This window comes from Microtus pennsylvanicus, chromosome 10 (genome assembly GCF_037038515.1).
Source record: "Microtus pennsylvanicus isolate mMicPen1 chromosome 10, mMicPen1.hap1, whole genome shotgun sequence".
Taxonomy (NCBI): domain Eukaryota; kingdom Metazoa; phylum Chordata; class Mammalia; order Rodentia; family Cricetidae; genus Microtus; species Microtus pennsylvanicus.
The window spans coordinates 88,354,437-88,380,424 of NC_134588.1; the positions used below are offsets into that span (position 1 = coordinate 88,354,437).

Here is a 25,988-nt window from a genome sequence, read left to right on the forward strand (position 1 = left end):
CACAAACAATAACCATTGTGATAGAGGTGAATTAAATCCACATTTTACTCCCAAATTACTGCAAAAATAAAATTGGACAGGTGATCGTAAAATAACAAAATATTCAAATAAATTATACAAGCTAGCAGGTGGGTTACATAAAAGCTCACTGTTAGCATCCAAACAACCAAACAACAACAACAACCAGAGGACTAAAGTGACAAATGAACTGTAAACTAAAACGAAAAGGAACATCAGGCTGGGCAATATTTGCACCAAAAACAAAAGCAAAACATCTTTAACAGAAAAAAAAAAGGCCTTGTGTAAAGTTAGAAGAGATTCAGCTCCCCAAGACAATGGATATGAACCACAGGTCATTCACAGAAGGGAAAATATAGAGAGCAAATGGGGACATTTTGAGTGTTTAGTTATCCAAGAAATGTCAAATAAGGCAATCTTGATAGCTGAAGATTATTAATATAGGCACTATTAATGTAGGGGAGAAAAGATGTCGCTCAGTGTTTAGAAACATGCATTAAATTCCTTATGCTGTTCCTGGCTGGTGAGAAGCTGTGGGGCAATGCAGGGCCATTCACAGCTTCCCACTTGAAAACTTCCCCACTCCTAGAAATTAATCCCCACGTGTAGAACTCAAGGATATTCAAGCAGATAACCGCAACGAAATAAAACACAAAAAAATGTAGGAACTGCATACCTTAAAAATGGTCATGCAGGGCTGGAGAGATGGCTCAGCGGTTAAGAGCATTGCCTGCTCTTCCAAAGGTCCTGAGTTCAATTCCCAGCAACCACATGGTGGCTCACAACCATCTGTAATGAGGTCTGGTGCCCTCTTCTGGCCTTCAGGCATACACGCAGAAAGAATATTGTATACGTAATAAATAAATAAATATTAAAAAAAAATAAAAAAAAATAAAAATGGTCATGCAAGCAAAACATGTTAGTGAAAGTAGAAAATAAAAGAAAATGTGTGCTTGCAAGCATGCAGAAGTATCTATGCAGAAGGTTTTGTTTGGGAACATCCAATTGTATAGAAACGGATATTCTTTTTACATTCTTTTCTTGTTACCTTGTCTTTTCAGTGGTACTTACAAAAAAAAAATCATCTGGGTTTTGTAATGTGGGTATTTCCTAAGGTGGCCCAAACCAGAATGATGCCTAGTGTAAAGCTCCCAAGACGTGTGTGGGGTGCGTGTCTGTGTGGGCGCCTCTTCGCTCAGAGGCAGGAGCCCTGACTGACCATCTAGGGCTGGACAGTCTGGTCTCATTGGCACTCCCGGGTCCTACGAGTGCTGGGTTTCCCTTCTGAGGGAACTTTCTGGAGCAGGTGTGTGTGTGTGCGTCCTACTGACACCAGTGCTAGCAGAGGAAGGGTTGAGTCGCCGAACCGAACTGCCCGTGGGCACCTCCGGATTCGAGACTGATCTCTGGAGATCTTAGGTCACCCTGTGCCTCCTGAGCAAGCCTGGACATCAGGTAAGCCCAGGTGCTCGAGTCGCATTTGGTAGAGCTAAGTAAGGACTAGAGTGCCCTGCTAGGTCTCAGAGGGACACGCGGGATTCCCGATGTGGCCGGGGCGGCGGGAGCAGACCTTTTGGCAGCGGCACGCGCCCATTGAGGACCTGCTGAGCCGCTGCCTCTCTGCTAATGCCATCTTGCTCGAGGTGGTCACGTGCGGGCTACAGTGGCGCGCTTCGCCTGGGATGGACGGATCAGGGACTTTGGGTCCCGCCGAGCCGCTCTGCCCAGAAGCCAAGGTGAGATCTTTCTCTCCAAAAACCCAAGCAGGGGCCAGGACGCGCCTCTGCATCCCGAGAGCTCGGCTCCCGACCGCGCTCAGTTCACGGCGCCGTCGGGGATCAGAGGCCCACGGCGCGCCGCCCCGGCCTCGCGGGCGTCGTCGGCGACTTGCCGGCTGGGGACGCGACCAGAGCAATGGACCCAGGCCCGCGGACGCCTCCTCTCCTGTGCAGCTCCAGCCCCGCGAGCCGGCGGCGGCGGCAGCGGGGAGGTCGGACCGTGAGCGCCCCAAGCGCGAGGCGAGGGGAGCGGGTCGCCCGGAGGACCGCGGAGCTGGGGGGCTGGGTGGGGGGCGCGGGCGCATGCGCCCTGCGTCTGTGCCATATTGGAATGAGTCGGAGCGCGGAGCGGCGCCGCCGCCTCCGCCGGAGCGCGGGTGCAGGGGGGCGGGGAGAGCTGCCGGCCGCCCCGCTCTGCCGGGCCCAGCAGGAAGGAGGGCGCGAGCAGGCGGGCGCGGGCGGCGCGAGCGGAAAAGGCGCCCCGCGCAGGCGAGCGCAAAGAAAAAAAAAAAGGAAAGAAAGAAAACGAGCGAGCGAGCCAGAGGGGAGGGAGAGCGAGCGAGCGAGCGAGCGCGCGCGCGAAAACTCCGTCAGGTAAAAAAGCGGCGCGACCGGCAGGGCCTTCCCGCGCGGGCGGCGGCCTGAGGGGCGGTGCGGCTCTGTCCCGGAGAGGCCAAGCAACTTTGCCAGCGGGAACCGCAGGGACCCGGTGGGGGGCGGCCGCGCGGCTGGAGGCGCCAACGGGCGGCGGCGGCGCGTGGGGCGGGGGTACGGCGGGGGGTAACGCGGCGCCAGCGCGCGGCCTGGCGCGGTCCCGAGGTTCGGCGCGCCGGCCGCCGGGGCTACGGGGACGCGCCCGGGCACCTCGCGGCCGCGGGGGAGGCTGGTGGCCCGGGGCGAGGGGACCGGCGAGCGGCGCGCGTCAGCACACAGCTGGGCGCGGGAGGCCGAAGTGGCCCGGTGGCAGCAGCGGGCGCCCAAGTTGCGGGCTCCGGTTCCCCCCCGCCCTCAGCTCCCCATCGAGCTCCCTCCCGCCGAGCCCCCGCGGACCCGCCCCCCCCCCCCGGGCTCGCTCCGGGCGGGGCGCGAACCCGCAGCCCGCGCGGCCGCTCAACTTCGCTGGGCCCAGGCAGCAGCCGCGCGGTGGCCGAGCGTCTTTGCCTCCGCCGCAACCGGTGGCTCCGGCCTCCCCGGCGCTGCGGATCGAGAGGCGCCGCCGCCCGATCCCCCACGCGGACCCGTGGTCCGCGTCCCGAGGCCACTCGGCAGGTCCGTGACCGTTTCGATTTCTGTTCCCGAGTCTTGTTTTGTTCTCCGTAAAGACGACTGGAGGGACGAGCCGAGCGTCCTGCGAAGTAAGGCCTGCTCTTTGCGGAGCAGAAAAGCCTTGTGAGACGAGAAATAAATTCCCGCGGAAAGGATGGACGTCGTGTTAAGTTTTTCCCAAGACGCCAGCTGTTCCCCTGGGGTCTCGCACTAAGCTGTCAAGCCCAGGTCACCCCTAGAGCTTGCTGTGCGCCCAGAGTGGGCTGGGACGCTTCTGTCTTCAGTAGGGCTTTTTTACTTGGTGGGAGCTCTTCCTCGCGGGTCACTCAAAGCCGTTAATGACCACAGTGGTGTCTGGTGAGTCCAGTATTCATCAAAAGGATTTGAAGGAACTAAGATGCATTTTGTCAATATCTGCGTATGTCCTCTCCCGAATCACGATTTTTAAGATGTCATGCTTAACTTTATTTCATCTGAAGCAAAATGCCTGAGCATGTAACTGTTGGCTTGTCAGCTGTCTTGATAGAATGGAAGATGAATGTGTTTTCATAAATCCATATTGGGGCCTGTTAACTCGTGGCAGATGTTGAGCGCTTCTAGGCCACAGGTAGATTCAGAGTTCAGATTTGTTTGCAACGTCACGAACATAGTGGCCAGTTGGAGCTAGAGGGGAAATGGTTGTGTTAGTACATTGTTGACAAGCTACCTTATCTTGGGGTAGGTTTCTACCCAGTGGAGATTTGATTTTCCTTGTTTGCAAAAGTAGGATAAGTAGATCACCCTTCTTTTGGTTCTAAGATTTGGAGACTTCTTAAAATGGGATTTAAGCGTTTCGAACGCCCTTACGATATGTGTCTTTATAAAAGTAGATTAGAAAAGCCATCTTATTAGCTATAGCCAGGTTAATTTTGTGAATTTTATTTGGACATAGGCATTTAGAGATGGCCTTGCAATCTACTTAAGAAATAAATTAGCTTTTTAGGGCTGGATTGCTCAGCGGTTAAGACCACTCACTGACTGTTCTTCCGGAGGACCCGAGTTCAATTCCCAGCACCCACGTGGCTCACAACTGTATGTAGCTCCAGTTCTAGGGGACCCAACACCCTCACACAGACAGACATACATGCAGGCAAAACACTAATGCACATAAATAAAAATTTTAAAGTGTTTTAAAAATAAGAAATTGCCTGTTAATAGTGAAGTCCTAAGAGGACAGTGCAGCTTTGTTTTGCTTACGTATATCCTGATGGCCACATACACATTAATAAATGGAAGATTTTCAGCCCTCACCCCCAAAGGGTTTCCTGGAATTAAGTAAACACCTGCCCCTTCCCCAAGACAACCACCATTCTTACTTCTATCCCAGCCAGTGAATTTTCCCTCATAGCAGGATCTCTTAGAATGTGAAAGGGGCGGTATTAATTACTGAGGAATAGCAGGTATGTGACCTTGGTGTTGTGGGCTGTTTAGTTATGATGCTGTGTTTTTGTAATGCTGTAGGCCTTTTCAGTATCTACAGTGTCTAAGTTTTCCGACCTTTGATCTTTGTGGTCTGAAGGACATTTTAGCTGAGTAGGATTTGGTGTGTTTGAATTGGGTTTCTGGGAGTTTTTATGTTCACAGTTGAAGTTACATTATTATATCACTGCCCATTTGGGGATACAGATATATCTGTAGAGAGTAGGTTTGAAGGAAGAACCGTGGATTTCCCCAACAAGTTAGAGTTTAAGGTGTCAATCAGTAGGTGAGTTAATTCCTTAAAGCATAGAATTTGCAAAGAAAATTGAATGAAAATTGATTTTTTAAAAGTCCAGTGAATTAATAATATGGGTATAAAGCTTTAACAACCTTCTAAATGACAGCAGTTAACTTGATTTATGCATGGAGGATGTACACCTGGTTTATCAAATCATTAAAAGTCCAACAGTAAAAGCAAGAAAAAACATAAATAAAAATATGTCGGTGCAGTTTTTTTTAGTTCCTTTGATTTAAGTCATTTTTTTATAACCCTATGCAAAAGGTTGAAATTTAGATAAGTGCTGCAATAATTTGCCTGTATCTCCCAAATATCTTTTAATATATCTTTGTGCCCTTTGTTTCTACTGCTACAGGAGGCAACCTTAGGTTCTAAGTGAATGCTTATCTTGTTAGTGCCCTGTAAAGGCCTGCGTTGTGCCCTCCCCCCAGTCTGTGTGATAGAAAGTGGGAGTGGCTTACTGCCCATGTTAGAGATATATGTTGACTACTCCACAAAGTTCAAAGGTGTGTGTGTGTGTGTGTGTGTGTGTATGAGAGAGAGGGAGGGATGGAGAAAGGGAGAGAGAGAAATGGCTTCTCTCTAAATCCCTGTCTAATCAGCTAGTTGATGGGCCAGCAACTGATTTGAATTTGGTCATTTAACTCAAAGTGTATAGCTCATGAACTAATAGAGTACCTGATGATTTAGCCATCATTAATGAACTCCTTGATTTTTATTTTTTTGAAATCTTGACTTTTCTTTGTGAAAACTGAATCTTTGGGTTGCAATTGAAGGAATAGATAAGAAACAGAAAATACAAAAGGGTGTTTCTTCTCTTAAATGTTTGTTTCTTTGGGAACCATGGTTTTCCCCTTTACGTGCTCACAAGTATACAGAGATTTTAAATAAACAGATGAAAAACAGTGCTTTGCCAACAGGGCATGGTGAGATAGGCCTACAGTCCCAGCATTTGGGAAGCAGAAGGGTTAAAACTTTAAAGTTATCCTCTGCTACTCAGTGAGTTTTAGGCCATTATGGACTACATAAAACCCTGTCTCAAAACACCAAACCGAACCGTGTACTAAATAAACCGAACAGCCACCGAAGTGCAAAAGTCTTTGCCTGCCTGCACATTTGTAGGGTGACCTTTGCTTTCATGGTGGTAACTAGACAAGCTCTGCCTTAGAAGTGTGGTGTAGTAGCAGATGTCATTTGACTTTAATAGCTGTAGAAAAGATGAATGAACCAAACTTCATTGACCTTTTATAATGGTCTTATGTTATATTCACATGAAGTGACAAGTACAGAATATTATTTATAAAGGCATTTCTGAATGTTAAATATTGTTATGTTAAACATTTCCATTTTAAAAATGTAAACAGACTTTATGGCATTATTTGACCCATAACATTTTATAACAATTTCAGTGAAATTTAGAAAGGTACATGGCAGAGTGTTTTCTCTTAGGGAGCTCCAATTTTTTCCAACTTGTGTGTTTTGTGTTTGCAGACAGTTTTTCTGTGTGAGTAGTTGTTAGATTGGTAAAAGTGTCTGGGGATCGTGGTTTCCCAGGAGGCTTTGAGCCATTAGACTTCAGGGAGTGGCCTTTGTTAGGCTGCTGCCGTTCTTCAGGTGATGCTAGCCCCACTGGAAATGGTTAAAAATAGAAAGGATGTAGTTAGGTTGCTGGAAAGCAAGTTTTCAAAAGTGAGAGTAAGGATAGGAATAAAAACAAGTTATTAAAAGAAAACAAATGTAGATTTTACTGCAGAAGTTCTCTTCTACACGCCTTTAAATCCCAGTGCTTGGGAGGCAGAGGCAGGTGGATCTCTGTGAGTTCAAAGCCAGCCTGGTCTACAGAGTGAGTTTCAGGACAGCAACCAGGACTGTTACACAGAGAAACCCTGTCTTAAAAAAAAGAAGAAGAAGAAGTGGACCAAGAGTGGTGGAATGGGCCTGCTCTATGTAGGTTCTGTGTGTGGTACTGAAGAGTGATAACCCCAGCACTCAGGGGGCAGAGGCAGGTGGATCTCTGAGTTCGAGACCAGCCTGGTCTACAGAGTGACCAGGACAGGCAGGGCTGTTTACACAGAGAAACCCTGTTTCAAGAAACAAACGAAAGGCTGGAGAGATGACTCAGTGGTTAAGAGCATTGGCTGCTCTTCCAGAGGACCTGGGTTCAATTCCCAACACCCACATGGCACCTCACAACTGTCTGTAACTCAAGTTCCAGTGGATCTGACTCCAGTACAAAAACTTCACTGGTCAAACACCACTGTATATAAAAATTAAAAAGAAAACCAAAAAACGTTTCTTTTTATAAAGGTTTTCACTTATTGTATGATTGTGGGCATGGCATGTTAGTTCACTTGTTCCATTTTGGGTTTTTGTTTTTAAATGTGTTTATCTGATTCTACATGAATGAGTGTTTGCTTCCATATAGGTATGTGTAGCACTGGCCTAGTGCCTGTGAGGACAGAAGAGGGGGTGTCATAGTCTCTGAAACTGAAGTTACAGATGGTTTCAAGCCACTTTGTGAACCCCTGTCCTCTGTCAAGAAAAACAGAACAGCAAGTACTTTTACCTGCTGAGCCAGTCTGTTCTGCCTGTTTTCCGGGCCGGGAGGTCTCTTGCTTTTTCTGCTGCTGCACTGCATATTGGTCTCTTGTCTCTACTGCCCTCCCATTTCACTGCAGGAACGCCAGGATTGCAGATTACCCCCCCCCCCCCCCCAGACAGGTTTCTCTGTAACATCACTAGCTGTCCTGAAACTATCTCTTACAGATTAGGCTGGCATCGAACTCACAGAGTTCACCTGCCTTTGTCTTCTGAGTGCTGGATTAAAGGTGTGCACCACCACCACCTGGCTTTTTAAAGAGTTTTTACAATAAAATTTGTTTCATTTTGTTTTTTCATGATAGGGTCAAGATAGGGTTTCTCTCTGTAACATTCCTGGATGTCCTGGAACTTGCTTTATAGACCAGCCTGGCCTTGAACTCATGGAGATAAACCTGCCTTTGCCTCCCAAGTCTGGGACTAAAGGCATGTGCCACCACTGTCTGGCTTCAAGTACATTTTATTTTTATCATGTGTTTTGCCTATGTATATGTCCATGCATAACATGTGTGCCTGGTACTCTTGGGGTCAGAACTAGAGTTATTGACAGTTGTGAGCTGCCATGTGGGTGCTAGGAATTGAAGCTAAGTCCTCTGGAAGAGCAGCCAGTGCTCTTAACATGAGTCATCTCTCCAGCTCATGAATCCCCCCCCCCCCCACTAAGGCATCTCGTCAGCCCACTGCAGAAGCTTTAACAAGGGTCTTTAAAAACACGTTCTCTAAATCCCACTCATCCCAAACAAACCCAGTCTTTCCCGGAAAGCAGATACTCTTTGAGTCAGTTTAGGCATTAGCCTCTTTCTGTCCTGAGCAGAGCATTAGAAAAGGAACTGACACATGCAGTAAGCTGCCGTATGCCATGGCAGAAATGCGGCTCCCTGCACAGTGCACACCTTTTCTAGTAACGAAGTACTGAGGATCTGTGGATGATTTTTCTTCTAGTCTGTTTTTATTCAAAGGGATGCTAATAAAACCATATTCAGACTCAGTGGTGGCATTTAGTCTCAGACTTGGGAGGCAAAGGCCATGTGATCCTAGTACGGGGTTGCTGAGGCAAGAGGATTGTGAATTCAAAACCAGCCATAGGCCATGTAGTGTGATACTGTCCTAGCAAACAATCAGCTATCCACTCGGGGTAAGGAATGAGGCCCTATCCATGGGTGTTTAGACCTTAAACCAAGTTTATTTCCATTTTAGCATAAAGTATCTGCATATGAAAGCAGTATATTTCTATGTTAGGAGGCTCACAACAGATGTTGGTAGTTTTGCTAAAATTCTTGCTTTTCCATTGGCAAGAACCTCTGGCAGACTCCTAGATGAGAGGCTCCTTTCCCTTTTTATTTCCAAAATTTCCCTGTGTTTTTATCCTGTCACAGTGAGATCTAACAGTTGTATTTATAGCCATAAAAATGCAATGGAACATGCTATTGTTAAAGAAAATTTACTAAATTGGATGTGAAGATTATAGTTATGTTTTAAGAGATATAAAATAAAAATATGTAAACGGAAGGTCAAGATATTATAGAAGAGGGGCTGGAGAGATGGCTCAGCGGTTAAGAGCATTGCCTACTCTCTTCCAAAGGTCCTGAGTTCAATTCCCAGCAACCACATGGTGACTCACAACCATCTGTAATGAGGTCTGGTGCTCTCTTCTGGCCTGCAGGCATACACAAAGACAGAACATTGTATACATAATAAATAAATAAATATATATTTTTTAAAAAAGATAGAATGAATGAAGATATTTAGTAATTATAATTCAACCAAAATAAATCCAGTGTCAGAGACTGGGTGTGGTGGCACATGCCTTTTTCCCAACATTCAGGCAGCAGAGGCAGGTGGATCTCTGTGAGTTGAAGGCCAGCCTGGCCTACAGTGTTTCTTTTTTTTTTGGTTTTTCAAGACAGGGTTTCTCTGTGGCTTTGGAGCCTGTCCTGGAACTAGCTCTGTAGACCAGGCTGGTCTCGAACTCACAGAGATCCGCCTGCCTCTGCCTCCCGAGTGCTGGCCTACAGTGTTTCTGAACAGCCAGTGCTACATAATAGAGAGACTTTGTAAAAAAACAAAAACGACTCACAAAGTAAGCACAAGTTCAGTATAATATCAAATTAACCTGAATAAAGGCAAAATTCATTTAAAAAAAACCTACCACACCCCCCAAAAAATCTCAAACTTCATTAAGCTCTCTCTGTCTTTAGGTAATCTTTCAGGACTTTTTTGTTTGTTTTTTGTTTGTTTTTCGAGACAGGGTTTCTCTGTGTAGGCTTGGCTTTCCAGGAACTTGATCTGTAAACCAGACTAGCCTCAAACTCACAGATATCCACTTGCCTCTGCCTGCCTAGTGCTGGGATCAAAGGGTTGCCCCACTGCCTCCCAGCAGGACTTTTTTAAAAGCAGAAATTCAGTCTGTTTTCTGTTGGAGATACTTAATTTTAATTATGTATGTCATGTGTGGTATAGGTGTGCATGTGTGATGTGTACATGAATTACAGTACCTGAGGAGGCCAAAGTGTTGGGTTCCCTGAAGCTGGAGTTAAAGGTGAATGTTAGCCACCTCACGTAAGTGCTAGGACCTGTACTCATTCTTAACCAGTGAGCCATCTTTCCAGCTCCTCGTCCATATTCTGTGAGATGATGTGAACTTCGTAGATAACTTTAATGAACTAGACACTGTGCCGCATTTCTGATGTACAGTACGTCGTGGATTAGTTCCTTTTTAATGCTTTGCTTAGTATAGGAAGAAGTTAATTGCTGAACTAATTTTGGGTAGATAGAGTAGTTAAAGAGTACTTGTTTTGTGGGGAGATTTGGTTTTGGGATGAGGTAATATTTAGAGAGCATCTTTTTTTTTAAATTTATTTATTTATCTATTTGTTTATTTATTCATTTATTATGTATACAATATTCTGTCTGTATCCCTGCAGGCCAGAAGAGGGCACCAGACCCCATTACAGATGGTTGTGAACCACCATGTGGTTGCTGGGAATCGAACTCAGGACCTTTGGAAGAGCAGGCAATGCTCTTAACCACTGAGCCATCTCTCCAGCCCCTAGAGAGCATCTTTTTAAAGATTTATTTTTATAATCTTAAATTATACATGTGTGTGCATGTGAAAATATGCACATGGATGAGGCTGATGCCCTCAGAATCCAGAGGCTTTGGACCCTCTTGGAGCTGGAATTACAGGCAGTTGTGAGCTGCCCCAGTGTAGGTGCTGGGAACTGAAAGATAAACATGGTTTGTTAGTAGTTGTATTAGTCAGTATTTTCAAAAGGAACAGAACTGATAAGCATAAAAAAGCACACACACACACACACACACACGAATAAATGAAAGATTTATTAGAGTTGCTTACAGGCTATTATCTGGGTAGTCTCCCCCAACTGATAGGCCTGATAGGCCAAGAGTCTGGTAGTTTTTCAGTCCTCAAGACTGGCTATCTCAGCAGATCCAATCTGGTGCTGGAGTCCCAGAGGATTCCTATAGAGTTGGTGGTTTTCAGTTTGTGTTGGAATCTCAAAGAAGTAGGTTCTGATGTCATCGAAAGAATACCCCAGCAGGAGGATAGATGAACTTGCCAGTGAGCATGAGCAGGCCAAAAGCAAAAGCTTCCTTTTTTCCCCCAAGACAGGTTTTTCTGTAACTCACTCTGTAGACCAGGCTGACCTCACAGCCAGCACCTTCTGGCGCCAAAGCTTTCTTATTTATTGTAGGTCCTTTTATGTGGGCTGCCGCCAGAAGTTGTGGCCCAGATGATGTAGGGTAGGTCTTTCTACCTGAATGTTCCAATTGAAAAAATCTCTCACAGGCATGCCCAGCTGCTTGGGTTTTAGTTGATTCTAGTTGTAGAAGAGTTGGCAGCCAAGTTAGTCATTCTGGCAGTTAGGTGTTACATGCATGGAATGACAGTATAAGGTGAATGAAATAAGATATTTAGCATTTATTTAAATAGCTCAAAAAGTTTTCTTCCTGATGTACAATTGTTTTTATTTTACTTTTTGATGTTTAAAGTTTAAAGCTACTTAAGCAGCAAATATTTTGTTTGAGGTCAAATTAATGTTTTTATATCTTGAGTGGTTAGAACATTTTTTTAGATTTATTTATTTTATGTGTGTGAATGTTTTGCCTGCATGTGTATATGTATCACATGCCTGCCTGGTGCTGGAGAAATTCAGAAGAGGGTTTCTGAGCTTCTGCAGCTGGAATTATGGGTGGTTGTAAGCCACCTGTGGGTGCTAGGAATCGAGCTCTGGTCTTCTGTAAGAGCAACAAGTGATTCATCTTAACTGCTGACTCTCTCAGCTCCCTCCTCACACCCCAGGGGTTTTTGAAATGTATCTGTAGTGGCCTCAGTGGTAAAGCTGTCTATGAGTTGCTGTTTGGTTTTAATATCCTTTCGCATTAGCTTAGTACTTATATTTAGTGCTCCTCTGCTCTTAGTTTCTGCCAGTGTTCTTGATGATTATTTCTGGGGAGTGCTTACTTAGTAGCTCGTCAATAAAGTGCTTGTCTTGCACTTGCACTGAGTTTGGTTCCTAGAACCCATATTAAAAAGCTAGATGTATGGGTCAGTCAGCACTGGGGCTGCTAAGACAGGTAGATCCCTAGAGGTGACTGGCTAGTCAGCCTGGCTTACTTGGAGATCCAGGCCAGCGAGTAACCCTGTCTTAACAAACAAGGTGGGCAGCATCTGAGAAACAACAGTTCCTGTTGCCTGCATACATAGTCATACTCACTTATCACTCCACAAAACTCGAACACACATCGTGTACACACAATCTCTCTTGTTAAAAATAATGTATAGCAGTTTACAGACATAATTTCAAGAAAGCATTTTGATTGGTTTTACTCATGTCTTTGTGAAACAGTCTTGGGATAATTAGATGGTAACCACACAGGTTCACTTAACATATCCTGTCTAGAGCATGAAAAGAATTAAGAGATACATTAGCAATCTTATCATTTTATGTGGATGCTCTGTGCCTGAATATATGTAAATGCACCATGTACATGTAAGAACCCTGAGAGGTCAGAAGGCTTTGGATCCACCAGACCTATAGTTAAAGGCAGGTCTGAGCTGCCTTGTGGATGCTGGGAACCAAGCTTAGTTCCTTTGCAGGAGCAGCAAGTGCTTGTAATTGCTGAGCCATCTTTCCAGTCCCAAGTGCATTACTATTATTATTTAAATTAAAAAATTAGAGATAAAGTATGACCGGAATTTTATAATTTTAACCATTCTACCTTAAATATGTTCATAATTTTAATGCAGCTCTCGCCTTCATCCATCTCTTCATCTCTTAAAAGTGAACTAGAAGTGAATGATTGGGCAGGAAGGGAGGGGAGCGAAGAAAAATGTATAGCTCAATAAAAACAAAAATAAAAGTGAAAAGATAATTAATCAATAGTGACTCCATTTTCCTCTTCTCTCAGCTGTGGTACCACCACTGTAATGTCTACCTTTGATTTTGACTACCCAGGGTATCTCTTATAAGCAGGATCATACAATATTTGTCCTTTTGTGATTACTGTATTTCATTTATAGTATTCTCAAGGTTTATCCATGGTAATGTATCAGAATTTTCTTTTGAGAAAGTGAAATTTTAAAAACACTACGGCAGGAATGTAAATAGAGGTCTCAGATTCCTGTGCACCGGGACTTGTTTACTTCCCTTGGGAAACTGGAGGTGCCTAGCAGAGCAGTGAGAACCAACTGCTTTTTCTTTAGAAGCAGTTGAGACATATTTAGTTGTGACATCAAGGTAGTAGATGGAATTTGCTAAAGAAGCAAAGGTCCAGAAGCTAGGGATCTCATTGAATTGAGACAGATGGCTCATAGGGTGTCATATTATAGTCGCCTATGTTCCCAATGTTGGCCTAAGTTAAAGCATGCTGTCCAGAACTATAACCCATAGTAAGTTAAAGTTGTACATGAGCCTCAGCTACTTGAAAGGCATGGTTAGTGATTTACCCTAGCTATCAGGCTAAGTGTCATCACCTTTTACTCATTTCAGAATTAATTGAAAACTAGTATTTGGTAACTTTATTGGCTTACATAAATATATATACATATGCTATACACAGTGCTTTTCTTAGTTGTTTAATATTTAATTCTGTATTTGTAAAGTCCAAATAGCTAATCATGGATGGAGAGTAAGTAGATTTTACAGAATTAAGTATTTTAGGAGTTGAGTAATTACATGTTTTCAGAGGACTAAAGAGTTGTAAATGTTTTCTTTTGTTATTATTAATTTTTATTTATTGTGTGTGTGTGTGTGTGTGTGTGTGTGTGTGTGAGAGAGAGAGAGAGAGAGAGAGAGAGAGAGAGAGAGAGAGAGAGAGAGAGAGAGAGAGATAGGGGCATGTGACATGCCTTTGTACATGTAGGCATGCAGACAAATAAAAATAAAACTTAAAAAAAAAAAACAAAAGACTTCCAGGGGTCTGGAGAGGTGGCTCAGCCATTAAAGAGCTTTTTGCAAAGGACCTGAGTTTGGTTCTTAGAATCCATCTCAGGTGACTTAGAGCTATCAGTAACTCCAGTCCCAGTGAATCTGATACCCTCTTTTGGCTTCCATGGGTGCCTGCATGGATGTGGTACATGCGAATTCATATACACACATACACAGATACATAAATAAAAATAAATAAATCTTAACGTTGCATCAAATGCTTCAAAGGTAGCCAAGGTTTCTTCATTTAGCGCTATCCTGTTTTTGGTCAGGGTACTAGTGTGTGTGAGGCTGGGTTTGAATTTGTCATCCTCCTACCTCAGCCTCCTGAGCACTGACATTGTCAGTTTACACCACCATACTAGGTCCTTTTTTTTCCTCATTAAAGGCACATTGCTACCAACAAGATAAACCCAAGTTAGCTTCATTTTGTTAATTTAATGTTATTGCAGGTTTATTCAACATGTAATAAAACTAAAGTATTAAGTATTTGTAGTGATAAATATTGTCTTATTCTGTTGTCTTCAAGTGGTGCTGCAGCTGTGCATCATACTGTGGTGAGTAGAGCTTTATAAATTGGAATTTTTCCTTTTTTTGTTTTTCAAGACAAGGTTTCTCTGTAGCTTTGGGACCTATCTTGGAACTAGCTCTTGTAGATCAGGCTGTATCAGAGACAGAGGTAGGAGGATTTCTCATAGTTCAAGGCCAACTTGATACATAGTAAGTTCCCAGCTGCCAGGCTACATAATGAGGCATTTAAAAGAGTTGGAAATAATTTTAATACTTTAGTCAAAGGTAGAAGGCATTTTGAATATTTTAGACTCTTTTGTGTTCTAGAATTTTGTTAAAGTCTTTTCTTCCCCCCTGGGTGATAGTTATTCTGAGATGAGATGGGATCTCTGTGGAGCAGCAGAAGGTGACAACTGTTGTGGAATATTTGTTTAACGTGTAAAGATGTGTTACATTTGTTTAATTATGTAAAGATGTGTTGCTATTTTACCTTGCCTGTCCAAGGCACCTGATTTGTCTAATAAAAAGCTGAATGGCCAATAGCAAGGGAATAGGTGTAGCCGGGACTTATGGGCAGGGAGAATAAGTAGGAGGAGGAATTTAGGCTTGGAAGAAAGGAAGAAAGAAAAGGAGATGATGGAAATGCAGGGGCCAGCCAGACATGGAAGAAACAGGAAAGTAGGACATACAGAATGAAAGAAAGGTAAAAAAAAAAAAAACCCTGAGGCAAAATGTAGAAGAATAGAAACAAGTTAAAATACGTTAAAAGAGCTAGTGGGAGAAACCTAAGGTAAGGCTTGGAATTCATAATAATAAGTCTCCATGTGTTTATTTGGGAACTGGTTGGCAGCCCAAAGAAAATGCCAACCATGGAAAACAATAGCTATTAAAGGTGTTTTTTGTTTTTGTTTTTTTTAAAATTGTGCATATATGTAATGTGCATATGTGGGAAGGGTGAAGACACCCGTGTGTGGAAGTCAGAACAGAGCTTTGTGGAATCCCTTCTCTCCCTTCACTTTCCATGGATTCTAAGAACCCAGCTCAGATGGTCAGACTCTCCTGCAAGTGCTTTACCTTCTGAGTCATCGCTGTTTACTACCTGGAACTCGCACTCCCCTGTCTCCATTATAGGCCATGTCCAGCTTATACCATGCTCCACGCTTGGGATGGTGATGTGGGAGTGTCATCTATCTATCTGTTGCTTTCATTGGTTAATTAATAAAGAAACTGTTTGGCCTTTGGTGGGTGGAGTAGACAGAACAGAATTCTGGGAGAAAGAAATCCGAGTCAGGCAGACGCCATAGCTCTCTTCTCCAAGATGAATGCAGGTTAAGATCTTCTGGTAAGCCACCACCTCATGGTGCTACATGCATTATTAGAGGTGGGTTAATCAAGATGTGAGAATTAGCCAGTAAGAGGCTAGAGCTAATGGGCCAAGCAGTGTTTAAAAGAATACAGTTTCCGTGTAATTATTTCGGGGCATAAGCGGGCACAGGCGGCCGGGAGCCGGGGTGGCAGGAACGCAGCCCACCACTCCTTCCTACTACAGGATGGAACTAGGGCTTCATGTATGTTAGACAAGCAGTCTACAAACTGAGCCATATCTCTAGTTGGATTTCTTTCTTCATGGCTGTATAATAATCCATTGTATGTATACATATATATATACACATATCACATTTTCTTCATAGGTATGTTGATGAACATCTAATTTGATTTCATAATTTGACTATTGTGGATTGGGCTGTGATCTCTGTAGAATACTGACTTTGATTCTCTTGGGTATAGACCTAGAAGTGGTGGAATGGTATTGCTAGATCAGATGGTTTTTTTGGTTTTAGGTTTTTGAAAAACATCCAAACTAATTTCATATTGGCTGCACTAATTTACATTCCCATCAACAGTGTTGTCACATTAATTTGACAGAATTATACAAACATCTGTTCACTCCAGATAGAGTACCAGTGACAGACCAAAGAAGTGATTCTACCCATATCTAGGTTTGTGGACCAGTTAAACCATTGTGATTGCTTACTGGAACATAGGTGATGGATTGTGTGCATGAACATGAGCAACTTTCAGAGTGGCTATACCGGAGAATAAAAGTGTTTCTTTTTTCTAAAAATCCAGGAGAAAGTTTATTTTATTTATGTTTTGCTAAGCTTTATTTTATGTGCATTGGTGTGAAGGTGTTACAGACAGTTGTGAACTGCCATGTTGGTGCAGGGAATTGAACCTGAGTCCTTTGGAAGAGTAGCCAGTGCTCTTAACTACTAAAATATCTTTCCAACCTTGAAAAGTGTTTCTTCCCCAGCAGCTGTTGTATTAACTGCTTCTGTAACCTCAGGGAGGGGTGATGTCTTAAGTACCTGCCTTGTGAGTACCCCATCCACTTCAGGACTGTAATGGACCTAATGAAGTCTTGTGTAGGTGATTATAGTTCAAGACTGTAAGGGGTCATATCATGCCTGGGGAAATGTATAAGTGGGTGCAGGGATTAGTGGGGGACCCTTGCTAACATTTGTTGATAGCTTGGTGATAGTCATTCTGCGATGAGATAGGATCTCAGTGGACTTTTTTTCTTTTTTTTTTTCTCTCTCCCTGCTTCTCTTTCCCTTCCTTCCTTTTGTTGAGACTGTTTTATGTAGCCCAAGTTGACCTTGGAGTGTATAGCAAGGCTGGCCTTCCTGGTGCTTTCATCTCCTAAGTGCTGAATGACAAGTGTGTCCCAGCACCACATCCAGCTTCAGTGTAATTCTGATATGTGTTTCCTTGATGACAAAGAAGCTTTAACATTTCCCCCATGTTTATGGGTTATTTTTACCTCTTATTTTGAAGTGTTCAATTCATTTGCCCATTTATTGATTGGATTATTTTTTGGTTTAATTTTGAATTCTTTATATATTCTGAGTCGTTAAAGAGCACAAACTTCTCTTCCAGAGGACCCCACTTTAGTTCCCAGCATCCATGTTGACAGCTTACACCTGCAACTCTGTTCTCGGGAGATTGGATACCTCTGGCCTTGGGGACATCTGCGTTTGTGTACATAAACATGTACACACATAATTACAATAGATCTTTCATTCCCCATAGAATGAATAGTTAGAAAAGATTTTCTCACATTCTGAGGGTTATCAGTTTTATTTTGTGTGCAGAAGCTTTCAAATTTGATATAGTCCCAGTAATTTTGCTGTTGTGTCCAGGGCCAATGGAGCCCTAGTTAGAAGGTCCTTGCCTATGTTTGCATTTTGAAGTCTTTTCCAGCCTTTTTCTCCAGCAGTGTAGAGCTGCAGGTGTTGCATTAAGAGTTCTGATCCACTTTGGGCTGATTTGCTGAGCGGGATCTAGTTTAGATCTCCTTTATGTGCAAATCCTCTTTCCTCAGAGGCTCCCCCCTCACATGTTTTTGGCACCTCTCTTAAATCAGGTGACCATAGTTGTGTGGGTTTATTTCTGGGTCTTCTGTTTTATTCCGCTTCTCTGTGTGTCTGTGTTTGTGTCAGTACCATGTTATTTTTGCTATAATGGCTCTGGAGGATATTTTGAAGTGTGATGCTTCTAGCATTGCTGTTTTTGTTCAGGATCACTTTGTTTTTTCTGAGACTTTGAGGCTTCCATATGATTTTAAGATTTTTCTTTCAAGTTTTGTGAAGAGTGAATGTCATTGGACTGTGGATGTTGATTACATTGACTCTGTAGATGGCTTTTGGTGGTGTGACTGTTTTAGCAATTCTCCTGATCTAGGAACATGAGAGGCTCTTCCATCTTTTAATAAGTTCAGTTTTCTTCTTTTAATTAATTAATTTTTTACATACCAATCCCAGTTCTCCTGCTCCCTCCTTCAACCTACCCTACCTCAGTCCGCTCCTCAGAGAGGTTAAGGCCTCCTCTGGGAAGTCAGCTTCGTCTGTCTCATTTTGTTGAGGCAGAACTGAGGCCCTCCCACCCCTACCCCGTTCCTAGGCTGAGCAAGGTGTCTCTCCATAGAGAATGGTCTCCACAAAGTCAGTTCATGCATTAGAGTTAGATCCTGGTCCCACTGCCAGTGTCCCCATCTACTGCCCAAGCCACACCACTGTCACCTGTATTCAGAGGGCCTAGTTCAATGCTATACAGGTTCTCCAGTTGTCAGTCAGGAGTTAGTGATCTCCCAGGAGTTCAGGTCGGCGGATTCTGTACATTTCTCCACTGTGGTCTTGATCCCTTTGTTCATTCTATGGTTTCTTCCTCTCTTTGACTTGGAGCTTGGCCCAGTGGTTAGTTATGGATCTCCGGATCTGTTTCCATCTGTTTCTGGAAGAGGATTCTAACTTCTCTGAGGTTGTGGACTATAGACTGGTTATCCTTTGCTTTATGCCTGAGATCCACTTAGGAGTGAGTAGATACTGTGCTTACCTTTCTGGGTCTGGGTTCTCTCACTCAGGATGGTTTTTTTTTTTTTCCGCTGAGTAGTATCCATTGTGTAAATGTACCACATTTTCTTTATCCATTCTTCGGTTGAGGGGCATCTAGGTTGTTTCCAGGTTCTGATTATTACAAATAATGCTGCTATGAACATAGTTGAGAACATGTCCTTGTGGTATAACTGATCATCCTTCGGATATATGCCCAAGAGTGGTATTGCTGGGTCTTGAGGTAGGTTGATTCCACATTTCCTGAGAAATTGCCATACTGATTTCCAAAGTGGATATACAATTGCACTCCCACCAGCAATAGAGGAGTGCTCCCCTTATTCTACATCATAAGCTGTTATCAGTGCTTTTTTTCTTAGCCATTCTAATCAGTGTAAGATGATCAGAGTCGTTTTGATTTGCATTTCCCTGATGTCTAAGGATGTTGAACATTTTCTTTAGTGCTTTCAGCCATTTGAGATTCTTTTATTGAGAATTCTCTGTTTAGATCTGTACCACCTTTTTTTTTCCTTCGGTTTTTTGAGACAGGATTTCTCTGTGGGGCAGTCCTGAGTGTCCTGGAACTCACTCTGTAGACAGGCTGGCCTTGAACTCACAGAGATTCACCTGCCTCTGCCTCCCAAGTGCTGGGATTAAAGGTGTGCATCACTACCACTTGGCCAGTACCCCATTTTTAAATTGGATTATTTGGTAGTTTGATGTATAGTTTCTTGAGTTCTTTGTATATTTTGAAGATCGGACCCCTGTCAGATGTGGGGTTAGTGAAGATCTTTTCCCATTCTGTAGGCAGCATTTTTGTCTTGTTGACCATGTCCTTTGCTTTTCAGTTTCAGGAGGTCCCATTTATTAATTGTTTCTCTCAGTGTCTGTGCTGCTTGGGTTCTATTTAGGAAGTGGTTCCTTGTGCCGATGCGTTCAAGTGTACTTCCCACTTTCTTTTCTATAAGGTTTAGTGTGGCTGGCTTTATTTTGAGATTTTTGATCTATTTGGACTTGAGTTTTGTGCATGGTGATAGATATGAGTCTATTTTCATTCTTCTACATGTTGATATCCAATTATGCCAGCACCACTTGTTAAATATGCTTTCTTTTTTCCATTTGATATTTTTTGCTTCTTTATCAAAGATCAGATGTTCAAAGATGTGTGGATTGATATCCGGGTCTTCTATTCGGTTCTGTTGGTCCTCCTGTCTGTTTTTATGCCAATACCAGGCTGTTATCAGTGTTGTAGCTCTGTAGTAGAGTTTGAAGTCAGGGATTGTGATGCCTCCAGCATTCTTTTATTACACAGGATTGTTTTGGCTATCCTGGGTTTTTTGGATTCTCCATATGAAATTTAGTATTGTTCTTTGTGAAGAATTGTGCTGGGATTTTGATGAGTGTTGCATTGAGTTGTGGATTGCGTTTACTAAGATTGTCATTTTTACTGTGTTAATCCTACCTATCCATGAACATGGGAGATCGTTCCCCTTTCTGGTGTCTTCTTCAGTTTTGTTATTCAAAGATTTAAAATTCTTTCCCTTATTTGGTTAGAGTTACCCTAAGATATTTTATGCTATTTGTGGCTATTGTGTTTCTCTGATTTCTTTCTCAGCCCATTTATCATCTGTGTAAAGGAGGGCTACTTTTTTTTTTTAAATCTTGTATCCTGCCACATTATTAAAGGTGTTTATCAGCTATCAGAGTTCCTTGGTGGTATTTTTGTAGTCACTTATGTATACTAGCATATCACCAACAAATAGTGAGAGTTTGACTTCTTCTAATTTGTACTTCCTTGCTCTCCTTTGTTGTCTTATTGCTCTAGTTACGACTTTGAATACTTCATTGAATAGGTATAGAGAGTGGACAGCCTTGTCTTGTTCCTGATTTTAGTGGAATCACTTGGAGTTTCTCTCCATTTAGTTTGATGTTGGTTGTTGGTTTGCTATATATTGGCCTTTATTATGTTTAGGAATGTTTTATGTATCCCTGATCTCACCAAGACTGATCTTGCCAAGATCTTCATCATGAAGGGATGTTGTTTTTTGTCAAAGGCTTTTTCAGTATCTGATGAAATGATCAGGTGTTTTTTTTTCTTTCAGTTTGTTTATATGGTAGATTATATTGATGAATTTTCGTATGTTGAACCATCCCTGCATCCCTGGGATGAAGCCGGCTTGATCATGGTAGATGATGATTCGGTTTGCCAGTATTTTATTGAGTATTTTTGCATTAATGTTCATGAATGAGATTGGTCTGTAATTCTCTTTCTCTTTGCATTTTTGTGTGGTTTGAGTATCAGGGTAACTGTAGCCTCATAAAAAGAGTTTGGCAGTGTTCCCTCTGCTTCTAGTGACTATAGTCAGTTACCCACAGTCAACATGAATGAGGAGAAACCGAAAGTGTTCCTAGTCTAAGACAAGAAGGGGCCAACACTCACCATTGTTATTCAGTATAGTGCTTGAAATCTTGGCCAAAAACCAGGGGAAAGAAAAAAAAAACAAGATAAATTAAGAAAGCAAGACTTATCCCTGTTTGCAGATGATATGATTCTATACTTAGCAGGCCTAAAATCTCCACTGTAAGACTCTTGGCGGTTATCAACACTTTTACCAAAGCAGCAGGATACAAAAATCAGTGGCTTTTCTATTCACTAACAATAAATTTGCTGAGAAAATTAAACAATCTTATTCACAATAGCCTTTTCTAAAAATATCACTAAGAAATACCTGACATAACTAACTTATAAAGAGAACAACTTTATTTTGGCTTGTGGTTTTGGTCTATGATCACTTGGCTTTGTGAGTTGGGGACAGGCCTATGACAAGGCAGTTCCTAAAAGGTAGGAAGCTATGCTAGAACACGTGGTTTATTTTGTGGTAGCTTGGAAGCAGAGACAGAAAGTGACTTGGGTGCCACAGTCATTTTTGAGACCCCTATGACCTAATCTCCTTCCATTAGGCTCAATCTCTTAAATGTTTTGCTACTTCCCAGAAGTGCCAAAGGCCAGGGACCAAATCTTTTGCTCCATGGGCCTTTGTGGAGATGGACTTTAGGTCCTGGAGAGACGGCTCAGTAATTAAGAGTGTTGCTGCTCTTTCAGGGGACCCAAGTTTGCTTCCCAACACCTATATTAGGTGATTCTCATGTGTCTGTAATTCTAGCTCCAGGGGATCCAGCTCCTCTCACCTCTGAGGGTGCCCGTATTCCCATTCACATGCCCACATGCAGACATACACACCTACACATAATTAAAAGTAATAAAAATATTTTTTAAAGACCCAAACTACAGCAGCAGTTAGCAATCCCTGCTAGTGTATTTCTGTTTTTCCCCATGGTGGTACATTACTAGCCCATAGCTGTTATGGACAGGTAATTCTGGGAACAGTGGTGCTTTTCTTCCCTGTGAGAGTCCTTCTCATTCTAAGTGCTCTCATTTTTCCATGGCTGCTTTTCTGACATTTATTTTGTGTTCTAGCAAGTTTATTTGAAGGTAGACAAAAGTGTGTTAGAAAGTTGTACTTGAGACAAAGAAAGTCTCAACTATACTCAAAACTTGAGTTTACAGAAATTCTAAAAGCGTTCTGAACAAAATAAATGTGGATCTGAGCAGTATACTAGTTACTTTTCCTGTTGTCACCAAATACTCTGATAAAAACAGCCTATGGGGGAAAGTGGTTTTGATTCATGGTTTATAGGTATGGTCTGTCTTGGTGGGAAGGTCATGGCCGTGGGAGGTTGGGAGAACTGGTTCTATTCACTCACTGTTGGTAAACAGCTCCCTCCATTTACACAGTTCACAACCCTATGTTGCAGGGAAGCTCCTGGTCATTCCTGTCCTCCCAGAACCAAAATAATCACACAGAAACTGTATTAATTAAATCACTGCTTGGACCATTAGCTCTAGCTTCTTATCGGGTAACTCTTACATCTTAATTTAACCCATGTCTATTAATCTGTATGTCACCACGAGGTTGTGGCCTACCAGCAAAGTTCTGGCATGTCTGACTCTGGCAGCAGCTCCATAGCATCTCATTTCTCTGACTCCACCCTTCTTTGTCCCAGCATTGAGTCCAGTTTTCTCCGCCTACCTAAGTTCTGCCCTATCAACAGGCCAAGGCAGTTTCTTTATTCATTAATGGTAATCACAGCACACAGAGGGGACTCCCACATCACCTCACCTTTTCTCTTTAAATAATAAAAGAAGGTTTTAACTTTAACATAGTAAAATTACATATAACAAAACAGGTATCAGGCAAGAATTACAATTACAATATTTATGTCTACTTTATCTTTTATCCTAAGGAAAATTATAACTATAAATTCTTCAACTCCCATCAAAGACTCCAGAAGGATATAATATTACTTAAGTTAACATTGTAAGCAACTTCCAAAATTCTAGAATTGACAGAGACATCTCGCTGCCTAGACAGGCACCCAAAGTTCTTCTGTACCATTGGGGCATCCATCTTTAGCCTACAGGCCCATAGTATCCAGCAGACTTTTCCATGAAACAGGAAATTTCAAAGACAGTTCCCCCACTTTCTTCTGTATCCTGAAGAATGTTTAGCAGACACTTTCATGAAGCAGGAACCCCGAAGGATCATTTCACCTTTAGGCAAATTTAGCAGTCATTTCTCTGTGGGTTCTGCATGTCCAGATTTTGAAGCATACCATGAAGCAGTCTAGGCAAGAGCAGTTTCTTGCCCAAATGGCTAACCAACTCCATAGGGAGTCTTTTCAATGCCCATCATCCTCTTGAAGTCGATTGGTGCTGCCAGGGGCAGATATGTCTCATTGTCATGAAAAGTCCTAATTTCTTAAAATATTTAAATGCCATATTCTGAAGGTCTCGGAAAGATTTGAATAATACCTATCTAACTGAACTATATCTCCATACATTCAGAAAATCCAACTAACATGACTACAAGCTTGACCATTATAGATGATTATCCATTAACTTATATTTCTTAATTATACATTACACTTTTAAATGACCTACACAAACATAATACCTTAATCAAGATCAGAAATACATATACATATAACAAAATTGACCTTAAATTTTTATCAGTAAACCAAGATCCATATCAATGCAAATCTATATAGCATATCCCACTTTATATGTAAACAAACATTTATAAACAGTATTTGGGAATATGGGTGTAGTTTTTCTCCAAACTACTTCCTGCTGTTTATTGGGCAAAGTAATTTTCTTTGTGTTTATTTTTGGGGTGTTTATGGCGACCTTTCAGGGGGCTTTGGTCCAAAAACAAGCTGTTAGTCTGGAAACAATCCACAGGTTCTTATCTTCTGTGAAAACAAAAGAAGAACCTTTTTTTTCAAAACAACATATCCTTAGACTCAAATTTTGAAGTCAAGATACCTTTATGTTGGTTTAACTTAGCAGTCCATACAATGAAATGTCTCTCTTTACTTAACTCATTCATAGTCAAAAAATTCAAAGATAACACAATAACATACATAATCCAGATTCTCTGTCAACTTTCCATTTTTATGTGCCTTATTCTTTGTTTACTTCTTTTAATCTATGACTGTCTGTACTTTCTCTTTAAAGACTTTTTTAAAACGATTTACTTCTTTTCCAACTCTCTATACTCTTTTTCTTCTCCCTCCCAAGCCTACGTATATTTATCCAATAGTTTGACCCATTTTTAGTTTTTTTTTTAAATCTGGATTTGTCTTTATTGCATATCTGTAATTATTTTCTGACCAGAAGCACTTCTTAAATGCTTAAGAATCTGAGCTGCAACATCACTAGGTCAAATAAGGTACTGTTTGCTTGCCCTACACAGTCTGGCATGGTGGAGCTGTTCACCGCCTCTGAGAGACATGCACAGTGCCCCATCTCTAGACACACAGCCAGGCCATGCTGCCATTAAGCAAGCTACAACAGTCTGCTCACAAATCCCCACTCAAGTGCTCCGCCTCCCAGATGGCTTGCTGGCAGCATAGCCCAGAAAGCCGGCATTTTAAAACGGCCGTGGCTTTTTTCCTGCTACAGCTGAATCAGGAAAATCTCTCTTAAAAGAACTGCCGCAAGCCGCCAGCAAACAGCAAGATGCTGTGTTAAACTCTGTAAATTTTTTTTTTTTTGTCTAGAATTCCTTTTCAAGCCCTCTCAGGTTTTATGTGGATTTAGTAAGCCATGTGGGCACCAATTTGTTGCAGGGGAGCCGCTTGGTCGCTCCCATCTGCCCAGATCCGAAATAATCACACAGAAACTGTATTAATTAAATCACTACTTGGCCCATTACCTCTGGCTTCTTATTGGCTAACTCTTACATCTTAATTTAACCCATGTCTATTAATCTATGTCACCACGAGGTTGTGGCTTACCAGCAAAGTTCCAGTTTCTTTATTCATTAATGGTAATCACAGCACACAGAGGGGACTCCCACATCAATCCTAGGGAAAGTTGTTAAGCTCAGGGAGTAGGTTCTCCACCCCAGTTAGCCTAACCAAGATAACCCCTCACGGGCATGGTCAAAAGCTTGTTGTTTTCAGTTGATTGAGGACTTAAGTTGACAGTTGAGGTTGACCACCAATAGTAACTGCTAGGGTTAGTCTAGTTCTTTCTACTGTGAAAGACTTTATAAACAACAGGGCAACCTGACAAGTTGTACAATACGATGTTTCCACAACAAGTGGAGGGAAAAAAATCCCAATATTTTGGAGGCTTCTTTTAACGTGGTAGTGTTTTAAGAGAACTGAGAGCCAATTAAATTGCTTCTGGATACTACCTAAGGGATTTACAGGGGCCTCTTCTTCATTGACTCCTCCAGTTTTTATGCTAGCTGCACTGGGCTCTCTAGGACTAGAAGTTAGTGAGCTGAGTACCTTAATCTCATACAGAAATTCATGCAACACTTGCTAAGGAGCTATGTTGGGAAGCATTGGTCTAGGAGGTTTAAAGAGTGCAGAGTTGAGTAAGTTCTTTCCCTTGAGAAGTTTACAGTCCTAGGAGAGGATGTGACACAAAAGAACTTATGATTGAGGTGATGTCAGAAGGGGACAGCATCTACTCTGGAAGATGTCGACCAAGGTATGGGTTACCATCTTTGTAGGATGTTGTTTTGAGAAACAGTTATTGTCAGAGTACAACCTACAGAGTTAATTGGTCTGAGGATACTCAGATATTATATTGTTAGTATAGAAATTACTAGTAGGCTTAAATATTTAAAGATTTTTATATTGCTTT

At 42.3% G+C, this 25,988-nt stretch overlaps 1 protein-coding gene across 4 annotated transcripts in view; it reads left to right on the plus strand.

Moving 5' to 3' along the window:
- The first annotated feature begins 1,663 nt into the window (after positions 1 to 1,663).
- The window catches only part of Sfmbt1 (Scm like with four mbt domains 1), a 95,837-nt gene continuing 71,512 nt past the window's right edge, over positions 1,664 to 25,988 (plus strand). The window contains exon 1 of one of the 4 annotated variants that reach the window (XM_075988937.1): positions 1,664 to 1,754. The gene's annotated coding sequence lies outside the window, so the exon portion shown is untranslated. Of the gene's footprint in view, positions 1,755 to 2,207; positions 2,391 to 2,908; positions 3,420 to 25,988 lie in introns of those variants that run through there. The other 3 variants (XM_075988936.1, XM_075988940.1, XM_075988939.1) reach the window with 3 other exon arrangements.